Raw genomic sequence first — 9,994 nt, forward strand, 5'->3', positions numbered from 1 at the left:
GCGTCTGCAGCCTCCCCCCCCCCCATCAAACAGGAGGCTGACTCGGGGAAGGAGCAGCTGGGCTTGCCTGGAAGCTCTCAGGAGGGCAGTGGTGGTCTGCAAAGTGTAAACTGAATCTGAATGCTCTTGCAGTTTGGGGAGGGGAGGTCTGCTGCTCAAATAAGCAGTGTTGTCCAGCCTTACTCTGCGTTGTCCAGCTTGTGTTTTAAGCCATGTAAACCTAATGCTGCCTAGCGCTTTCCCATGAAGTGTCAGGCTGGCTCCTCTGAGCTGACTGGGATGCGTTGGAAGAGCCAGGCAAAAGGCATCCCAGGAAAAGGAGCCTGACCAGTGTGCGAGGTGAGGCAGTGTGGCTGAGCTTTCTCCATTGATAAAAAGCAAAATGCCCTGTAAGAGGCTCCTGCCTTATCTCCACCGTGTAGTATATGTCTTTCCACACCATGATCTGAAAAGCAAATGTTAGGAAGCCTCATCTCCGTCATGCAGTAATGGAGTTCGCCTCTGCCCTTGGCATCTGTAGGTCGCCTGCCCCGGCGGGAGTGCAGGAGACCATAGATCATACAGCTGCTTGGGAAAACTCTGAGGTACTCAAATGCTTTAGTGCAGGAGACCTTTTCAAAATACTCCATAACAGCGATGGAGATGCAATGTTGGTTGTGCAGTGATGTTTGCCAACAGCTAGGCAAGCCCTGACGCTAATGCTGATGATCAGTAGCAAGTCTGGCAACAAGGTTCAGGTGTGTCCCACTATGTAAAAATAGGACAACTAGGGTGTTTGAATGTTTGTTGATTTAAATGGGAAAACTGAAGTTCACCATGTAACAGTTGACACTTGTCAACTACTGTGTTTATTTAAAAACTAAAAAAGCTTGCTTTCCCCTCCCGCTGTGGATGGTTTGGATGCCGTGGGAGGCAGCTGTGCCGGAAGGAAATGGGAAGCCAGAGGACAAGATAGGATGACAGGGTATAGGGGTTTAGATATTTGGCCACGATGTGACTAAAAGAGAACTCTTTGGCCTCTTGGGCTATGAATGCAAAGGAGTTGTGCTGCAGAGCAAGGAGACCGCAGTACCGTTCTCCCTCTGGCTCTGGCCATATCTGTGTTTGGGATGTTTGGGCACAGTACGGCTAGAAAGGTGTTGACCACAAAGAGAGACGTCAGCCATGGGAACAGTCAGAGGCTGGAAAGGTGTGCTTGGAAAGATGCCAGGTGTACAGAGCTTAGCTTAAGGAGAGTGGAGGCAGGTGAGATCTCCTGACAGCAAGGGATCTTCAATCCCCTTGCTGAGAAGGGGGAGCAGTATTTTTGGAGGAGCAGCCGGAAGCAGAAGTTGTGAAATTTAGAGACAGAATCAGGAGGAATGGCATGCCTTTCAAGCCTGCCAGAACCATTTCCCCTTGAAGAGAAGAAAGCTTTCTGGACTAGGATCATTTATTTAACCAGTCACTATGAAGTGTACTGCAGGAATCTATTTCTCATCATCAAAGAAAAATTCTGGTTAAGCTACTTGATCTTTACTGCTTCTATCCTGAGACACTCAACTGGGGCTGGGTTGATAACCGGTGCACATAGCTGGGGTTCAGAGAATGGTCTTGGAAAACATCTAGTGCTTGAAGCAGAGCACAGTGCTCAAGCCTGTCCCTTTTTAGGTAAACACTTTAATTTAGCCATGTACTTAAGTTATGATGGCTTCAGTGAGAGCGTTTCAAGATAAGTATGTACTTAGGAGCTTTCCTGAACAGGGGTGATTTCTTTTGCATGAAGATCCTTGGAGAAATATCTTAACAAGCATTAGCCCATACAGCTGCCAAAGCTAGATTTGCATTGGGAGAAATACTAAGCAGTAACCTCATCTGGGTTATTAATTAGTAATTAATCTTGGAATGCCATAATCTACTAATTGTTTTTATACTACTGCTCCTGTGATGTGTTTGGGAAGGCCAAGCAAACTTCACGCCTATAAGGGAAATTCTGGAGGAACTGCTTGCTGTTCTGTCGCGTTGTATTTAGAGGCCTCAGCCACTGCTTTAACGAGTGATTTTTCTTTTCATGCAATACATGAGGTATGGTGTCCTGATCCAGAAATGAGGTATGGAACAGCATGTTCACCCTCTCCAGCATGTGAACCAGCAAAGAAGAGTTTTGTTGTCTGAAGGTACCCTGATTGTCTTTTTTTATTTGGGTGTACTGCCCCTCCTGCCCACCTCTGTGATGCTGCACTTCACATTGGTCTGTACAGCCAGATGGCTCTTCCATGCAAGGGGAACACCCAGGAGTGTGATTTCTTGGTGGAAACCTATGGCACGTTTTGGCACATCCTGCCAGTGTTGTGCCATGTGCTGGTACCCGTGTCCAGGGGAGGGTTAGGGTTGTGGGTACAGGGTGACCGTCAAACTTTAAGACTTCATGCAAGGATGGAGACAGAATGTCAGAGATGAGACTCCCCCCAGGCTTGGGGCAACTGGACCCCAGCCATCAGTGTCGTCATGCTGTTTTCTTTAGGCATTAGAAGTCATCTGTGGAAGCACAGAGTATGAGGGAGTGCTTTGGGAGGGAGAGGTGGTCTCGGGAACGTGGCCAGAATAAGCGATGGGTCTTGGCTCCCACTGACACATAAGGATCAAGACTGAAGGGCTTAGCCTGGCAGCAGAAGCGGTGGGATGGGAGCAGCGCAGTTATTCTGAGCGTGGTCCCGCTCAGGGGTGCCGCTGTGGCTCCAATCAGGCAGTTCCCCACTGATTTGCACTCTGTTTAGGGTGGTGCTCTCCATGGAAAGCAGCCTCCAGGTGCGCAGGCTGCCTTACAGCAGCTCCAGGCCATGATGCTTAGCTGCTCCTGGGTGTTCTCCAGACTCAAGCCCATGGAAAGCACCCGCTGCTGTTTTCCTTTCAACGCCACAGCCTGGAGGAGCAGAGCCCAGGAGATGCTGTGGCCGCCTGGCAGGCACGCCTGAGGGGGCTGCCAGGTATCCAGTCTTAGTTCTTCTGTGTGATACTGGTCCATCTGGGCAGGAGGGCCCTTCCTGACTTCACCTCAAGCTGCCCTTGGTGCACAGTATTCAGTGTGCTCCGCATTGCTTCTGGGGTGACCTCCAAGCCATCTCCTTCATGTCAAGTCAGGATTTTGGTGGTCTTAGTAGGTGTGAGCACCCTGGCCTCAGCTGAGGCTGCGGGCAAGAAGAGCCCAGGTTACCAACTGCAAGTCTTTGGTGGACTTTCATAGGCTTGATATTTGCTCTTGTGGAGCTGTGCTCCGTGGATAAACAGTGACTCAGAGCAGCTTTGCCCAGTTAAAGTACTGTTTCTTTGTTTGTCCTAACATTGAGATAGAGTCCAGATGACACAAGGCTTGCACTGCCACATCTTACTGAAAATTCAGTGCCTTCCTCCCAGTCCAAGGAGCCACTTTACCTCGCACACCTTTATCTGTGGGTCTGGGAGCCGGGCTGCTTGCTTTGAAGTACCACTTCGGTGTTCCTGGTCTCGGCTGGATGCCATCATCTCTGTGCCCAGTGCCCAACCGGTGTTTTGTTCCCTGTGTTCCCGAGCCAAGCCTAGCTACTCTTGCCAAGCCCCACGGGGTGGAGAGAGACCATTGAAAAAAAGAGCCCGGTCAGCATCTCTCAAGTGCTGGTGGCTGGCTGGGAGCCCGGCATCCCCAGCCTGGTGTGTGTGAGTGACTCCTGCCTACGAACCCCAGCCCTGGCAGTTGAAGGCAGGCAGAGCTACCCTAAAACTCAAAAAGAGGTGTTCAACCCTCATTCTTCCCAGCAGGTAAAGGTTATTGGGGAGCTGACTCTAGATTAGATCCCTCTGGCAGCATCAGGGCAAACATCCTGCAGAAAAGGGATTGAGGCACATCTTTGGGCACTGATATGCCAAGTGAGGTCCAGTGGTTCTCTTTCTGTAGCATAGATGAGGGCTTGGGAGCAAGGACAGTCTCAAGGCTGTGTTTAATGTCCGTCTCGCTCTGCTATGACCTTTATTATTTATTCAGTGCCCAGCAGGAGCTCAAAATTGGTCTCTCACAGCCTCTGTCTCCCTTGTTGGAGTTCAGTAGCTGCTGGGACAGAGTGCGTAAGGGGAACCATGTGCTATAAAGCCTCAAGGTTTTTCCAGCATCACAGTGTCCTAGTTTGGACATCCTTGTGGCCAAGGTTGCCCTGCTGCTCTTGGTTGTACTGGGTGCTGTGCCAGCCCTGTGCATAGTGCCCTGGTGCTGTGCCATGGGTTGGACTGTGCTGCTTGTTGCCGGAGCTCTGACTCCTGTCATGATTTCCCCAGCAGATGCAGGATGCTGGTTCCTAGATGTTCTCCTATAACTGTCCTGGCTTGCTAGCCACATCCAGACCTCTTGCTGTGAGAGCCCTTTGCTGATGTCTGCTGTTGTTGAGGAACAATTGACTACTTTCCTCCTCCTGCTGTGGCTGCCGAATCTCTTCTCAGCATGGAGTCAAAAAGGGAGCTCAATTCTGCCTGCTGCAGGGCTGTGATTACGTTGACCTTTGTTGCTTGGCCGTGCTCTGGGTCCTTTGTAGAGCAACCCTGCAAGGCAAGCCCTACCCTAGGAGTGCTGTAAGGAAGGTGAGGAAAAGGTGATAACATCCTCAGCCTGCAAAAAACACTCGGACCTGCAATCTGCTTAAGGACCTTTGAAAAGTTTCAGCCTTTATTTGTTATAGGAAGGGTGCGTATACTCCAGGGTTTGGAGTAGATGTTCCTGTTGTTGTAGGAGCAACACTGAGAGGCTGCTCCTGCTGGAGGTCATGCAGCATCCTGGCTGCTTGCCCCCCAGTGCCCACCAGGGAAGGGGTTTCCCTCTAGGCTTCCTAGTTCTACATCCCATGTGTTTCCTGCTGGATGAGAGCGCCAGGCTGGTGGGCCCTTCCCTGCTAGTGCCAAGCTTCCTCACCTTCTGATGTGAAGGAGGGTTTTTCTGTGTGCTGCTAAGCATTATCTCCAGGGATGCTGCTCTAAGCAGCCCCTGCACCCGCTTTGCCACCATTCCTGAATTGATGCAGGGTTTCAATTTTCCTGGGTCCCTATGGAGCACTTGCTAAAAGCAGGGGCATGAAGCTTTTCTGAAGTACCATCCAAGAGAGATAATGCCCCAACCTTGTGCACGCTGAGTGTGGTGTCAGTACTTAGGGCAGGAGGACTGGGCAAGAGAGAAGCTTACCCCCAATAACCTCTGAGTGAGCAGCTTGCGTGCTGCAGAATAAGGAGTAGGGATGCTCCTAGGGCTGACGCAGTAGGGTATCCTACCAGCTCCTGATGAGGAACCAGCTGTGGAGCCCTGAGAGGCAGCTTAGACAACTCTGAGAGATGCTCCTTGCCTCTGCTTGGTGACTGGCATCACCAAGGGTTTCCTTGGTGGGAAGTGCTGATCACACTGTGTAGGTAAGCAATTGTAATCATGCCCAGTGGACAAAATTCCTGTGTCTGAGTGCTGTGCTGCAAGGAGATAAAGACTCCTGTCATGCAGAAGTGAGGAGGAGGAAACAGTCAATGTGACCTTGAGAGACTAGCTCAAAAACCTGGTTTTATGAGAGACACACATATGCTTCACTCAAGAGGAAAAGCTAGGTGCGGATGAGAATACCCAGTCTGTGATGACTGGTAGGGGACAGATATGGGGCACGAGGGAAGGCGAGTATGTTAATACTCCCCTGTGCACAAGAGGATTAAGATCAGAGATAAACAAGAAGCTCTAAGATGAGGTGAGCTTACTGATAAAGGAAAAAGGGATGAGAGCTGGGAGAGGTGCAAAGCTCCTACTAAAAATGTGTACCTGTGCAAAATGGACAAGATGGCATTTGGGCACTTAAGAAACGGAGGGGAACATGGAAAAATTCGGAGTAAATAAGGGATCACCAGGGATATTGGTCCACTTTTCAGCCAAGCCAGATGTCATGCACCTGAACAGCTCTCCTTAACAGTGCTCGAACGCTGAAGTGGTATTTGTGCAGTGAAGATCCTGTATGAATAGTCACTCTCACCTGAAAAATGAAGTATGGGAGAGCCAACTTGGGGCAGGCCCACAGGTATTTTGCAAGGGAAGTGCAGACCATGTGCAAGTAGTGTAAGCGCTGATAACAGACATGCGGGAGATAACCAAGAAGGCAACCCCTGAGGAACAGCCCATGTGCTACTGGGATCCATAAACCAGAAGCTGAAAACCACTGGTGTTGAGAGATGGTGGAGTCTCCATCCTTGGGTTTAGTAAATGTCCGTTGGGAATTGGTAGAGTTGCCACTGCTGGGGTGTTGGGTGACAGGTAAGGAAGCCCTGTTTTCTGGGACTTACTCCCAACCGGGGCTTGTTTGCCATATGGCCACTGCTCTGCAGAATATACAACGTGAAGTCCAGCGCCTCGTCAGTCTCACCACTCAACTTATTTATGTTGCGTTTGCTGTATCACCACCAGCATATGCCTACAGGAAACAAGGGAAGCCAAACAGTAAGCGCTATTTCTTTATAGATTATAAAGTACAAGCTGGCAGACAAACATGATTTCTTTCTGATAGATTTACAGCCCAGGACCTTGAAGGGAAAGTGACAGGTAGATATATTTGGAACCAAAGTGTTTGATTCGGTGACTCATGAAATCTAACACTCAAAATTTAATGCAAATCCGGTTGGCTGTGACTCTGCTGTGCAGACTGAGAGCTGATGTGGAGAACTGTTGGATAGGTTTGGGCTTCCTCTTGATGGCAGAGGAGGAGACGGGCCCTTGCCGTGGGCTAGGGTGGGACACATGGATGGGACCCTGGGGGTGTCCATGTGGCGTCGAGACTCCATAGTGTTTGTCAGGAGGCAAACAAGATGGGGCTAGGAACCTCTCCTTAGTGGTGCAGAAATGCCAGGTGCCGTGGCTGTGTTGGTTCCTTGTAGCGGATGGAGGCAGTCGGGCTGCCTTCTTGGCAGCAGAGCTGCAGCATGGTGTTGCGTGGGTGCCGCTGTTCCACCAAACCTCCCTGGAGGGGAAGGGGACACCGTCAGCCCTTCTCTGATGGCTAGAAAGGGGCAGACACCCCTTGCCCAGGAGCACCCAGTCCAAAGGGATGTGAAAATTGAGGCAGGAGGGCAGCAAGGTGCGATGTGGGAGCAAAATGCAGAGCCAGAGAGACCAAAGAGCCTTTAGGCTGAAGACAGATTAGCCAGCCGAGATGAGAGGAGCATGAACCACAGCGTACCAGGGTTTTGAGCCGTGGTACAGCCCCCCTTGGCATGGTACGTTATGTTCAGGGCACCGTATGACTTGAAAGCACTACCAGCAGATTGGAGGGAGTTCCTGTAAAAAACAGAGGCATAAAAAAGACCTAGCTGTCTGGAGCTAAATCTGTATCACTTGGCAAGGCAGACAGTTTCCAGTGGGCGAAGGCAGCATGAAGGGTTTTGCTGATGTTCAAAGGCAAGGTTTTGTGACTGATTATCCTGGGCGATCTTGAAAGGGACAGAGTTGTGAAATGGACAGGTTCCCTAACCTTCATGGAAGTTAGCGCCCAAAAGCTCTTCTCCTTATTGAAAATCATGGATGAGAAAATAACCTCCAAGAAAGAAGACGTGTTATGTGGCTTGGTCAAGGCAGGACTGTCAAGATGACGTTGTGGAAATGAAATGGCTTGGTTTCACCTGAAACTTGAAGATTTCCCTGATGCTGAGATTCCCCAGCTTGCGGAGTGGTTTTTCCCAGGGAAGGGAGTTCTTCAAACAACCCTGTTTCAAGCCTTTGAAATGAAGGAGCAGCCCAGTACTGAGCCCCAGGAAGTAAGCAGGGGTCTCTTCAGGATCACCCTCTAGCAGGTTCAGGACAGAATGTCAGGAGGAGTTCCCCTCTTCCTTTTGGGTGGGGAAGCCATGCTTCCTTCCTGTTTTGCTCATGAAGTGATCTCTGTAAGTCTCAGTTGCCTTTAGGAGAAAATCAAACCCAGGTTTCTCGTGGATCCCAAGGCTCCCCACTGTTACAGTCTACTTCCATCCCTGCCAGGCACCGTCCCTGCACAGATGAGTCACTTGTGTGGTCGGCTGTGCTTACAGCTGTGCTGGGAGCTGGACCAGGGGTTCCCGAGCAGCGGGATGTACACAACCAGCAGTACGCAAGCTGCTGCAAAGCGGTGCTCCGAGCAGCGTGGGGCCGGGGGCTGGCCGTGACAGTGACGGTACCTGCCAACACCGGGGCTGGGAGCTGATACAAACAAAAAAAGGTGTGATGCCCTTTGCTGGTAGAAATTTGAGGCCTGATGCAAAGCCAGCTGGAAGGACTTTGGACCCAGGGCAAGAGTGTGCTTAGTTTTTGCTTTGAAGAAACTGAGCCTGCCAGATCAAGGCTTTGGAGGCCCGGTGTCTGCTTGGCTAGCTCATACAGACGATGAAGCGTGCAGGGAGCTTTGTATGTTGACTGGAGGAGATAGAGAGGAGGCAGAGATATGCAGGGCTTTGGCAGGCCCTCCTCCTCCCTGGTGATACAGGACTGATCCCTATTGTATGCTCGTCGGTGCTTTTCCCAGGCTTATTTGAAATGCACCGGTAGCACATTTGCTTCTTGATGCTTTTTCCCTTGGCCTGCAGATTGCGTTCCTCCTCACTGCGCCTGGCACGTCAGCACTTCTTCGGCCCTCAGCTGCCTGAAAGCCCTATGCCAGGTCTGAAGCATGGCGCAGGGCAGCTTTCCCACCACTCTGTCTGCAGCAAGAGTGCTATTTACCCCTTTCATTTGCTGCTGTACTCTGGGAAAGGCTTTCAGCTAATTTGCAAGCCCCCTTCTCCCCATCTCTCCTGAGGCTTTTCCCTGCTTGCTCGCCAAGAATCAGACTCTTCTTCCTGTGGTCTGTTTGTGGCTGCAAGCAGTTTGCACAGAGCTCTGCTGGGCTTCGCCGTCAAGATGCAGGTAACCTAGGTGGCTGTTTGGGGGGTGAAAAGGCTCCCTCAACCTTGGGTGCCAGCTGCTGCGTGAGGGTCCCCAAGTGCCTGGTGCAGGCAGGTCTGCGCTGCCCTGGCGGGCAGGGGGCTCAGGGTGGCACGTCCTCCGGGCTCGGGTCCCTGGCATCACGGCGTGGATTACCGATGGTGCTTGGGAGACCAAGGGGATCCCAGAGGAGCAGGTCTGCAAGGTACAGGCCATGCCCCCAGCACCATCTGGGGCCAGGAACCAAAACGCACCTCACCTCCTTGAATGTCGTGTCCTAGAGATTTAGCAAATTTTGGGTTGCGTTTTTTTTTAATCTGGAAATCTCTAGTATCCTAACCTCAGACCTGCTGGTATCCAGCTGCCTGTCTCTGTGCCCCCGGCCTGTTGTGAGACTGTCACATTTCCATAAATGAATGCATCTCTACCAGAGCACAATCTTGCTGTTGTAATTACATATGGGGTTATTAACATTTACTGGTGAGAAAACAAATGAACGTAGCTTGTGTGCTTACGTCGTTCTGGCTGCAAGTGCAGGCATATGCTTTATTGATTTATATTTTTCTGCAAGCGTTTCTCAGGCCACCACCTCATGTCTGGCTGACATCAGTGGTGTGGCTGGAAAAACACAGCTAGACACTTGCCCATGTTGGTGCCTCTGTCTGCCTGTAAGCTGGCTGTCCAGCTTCTGCATCACTCCTGCCCAAGTCCCAGCAGAGTGCTTTTTCTTTCTTCTTTCCTTCTTGCCAGGGGTTTGGCAGAGGATGCGAGCGCTGGCCGTGAGGGCAGAGACTCCATGGTGAGCTGGCGAGGAGGATGGGAAATGCTTCATTTGGGAGGGCCTGCAGTGCTATTTTTATTGCGTGCCCCGGCCACGCTGTGCCACGGCAGAGTTCATTGTGGGGCAGGCAGCTGCCTCAACAGGCACCTCCTGGTCCCCTGCCCTGCAAGAGCCCCTCGGGCCTCCGCCAGGCATCACCCCCTGCCCAGACTGTGGGATGACTCCGTGAGCATCCTGATGCACACTCTGCAGGCTGAGACACAGCCATGGAAGGGCCAAGGCATGTCATCCTGGCCTTCCCAGGC

At 51.4% G+C, this 9,994-nt stretch overlaps 1 protein-coding gene across 1 annotated transcript in view; it reads left to right on the forward strand.

The window, feature by feature from the left end:
* The first annotated feature begins 8,595 nt into the window (after window positions 1-8,595).
* TMEM63B (transmembrane protein 63B) overlaps window positions 8,596-9,994 on the forward strand; it is a 23,688-nt gene continuing 22,289 nt past the window's right edge. The window contains exon 1 of the mRNA XM_009331062.1: window positions 8,596-8,600. The gene's annotated coding sequence lies outside the window, so the exon portion shown is untranslated. The remainder of the gene's footprint in view (window positions 8,601-9,994) is intronic.

This window comes from Pygoscelis adeliae, unplaced genomic scaffold, assembly GCF_000699105.1.
Source record: "Pygoscelis adeliae isolate BGI_AS28 unplaced genomic scaffold, ASM69910v1 Scaffold218, whole genome shotgun sequence".
Lineage (NCBI taxonomy): Eukaryota > Metazoa > Chordata > Aves > Sphenisciformes > Spheniscidae > Pygoscelis > Pygoscelis adeliae.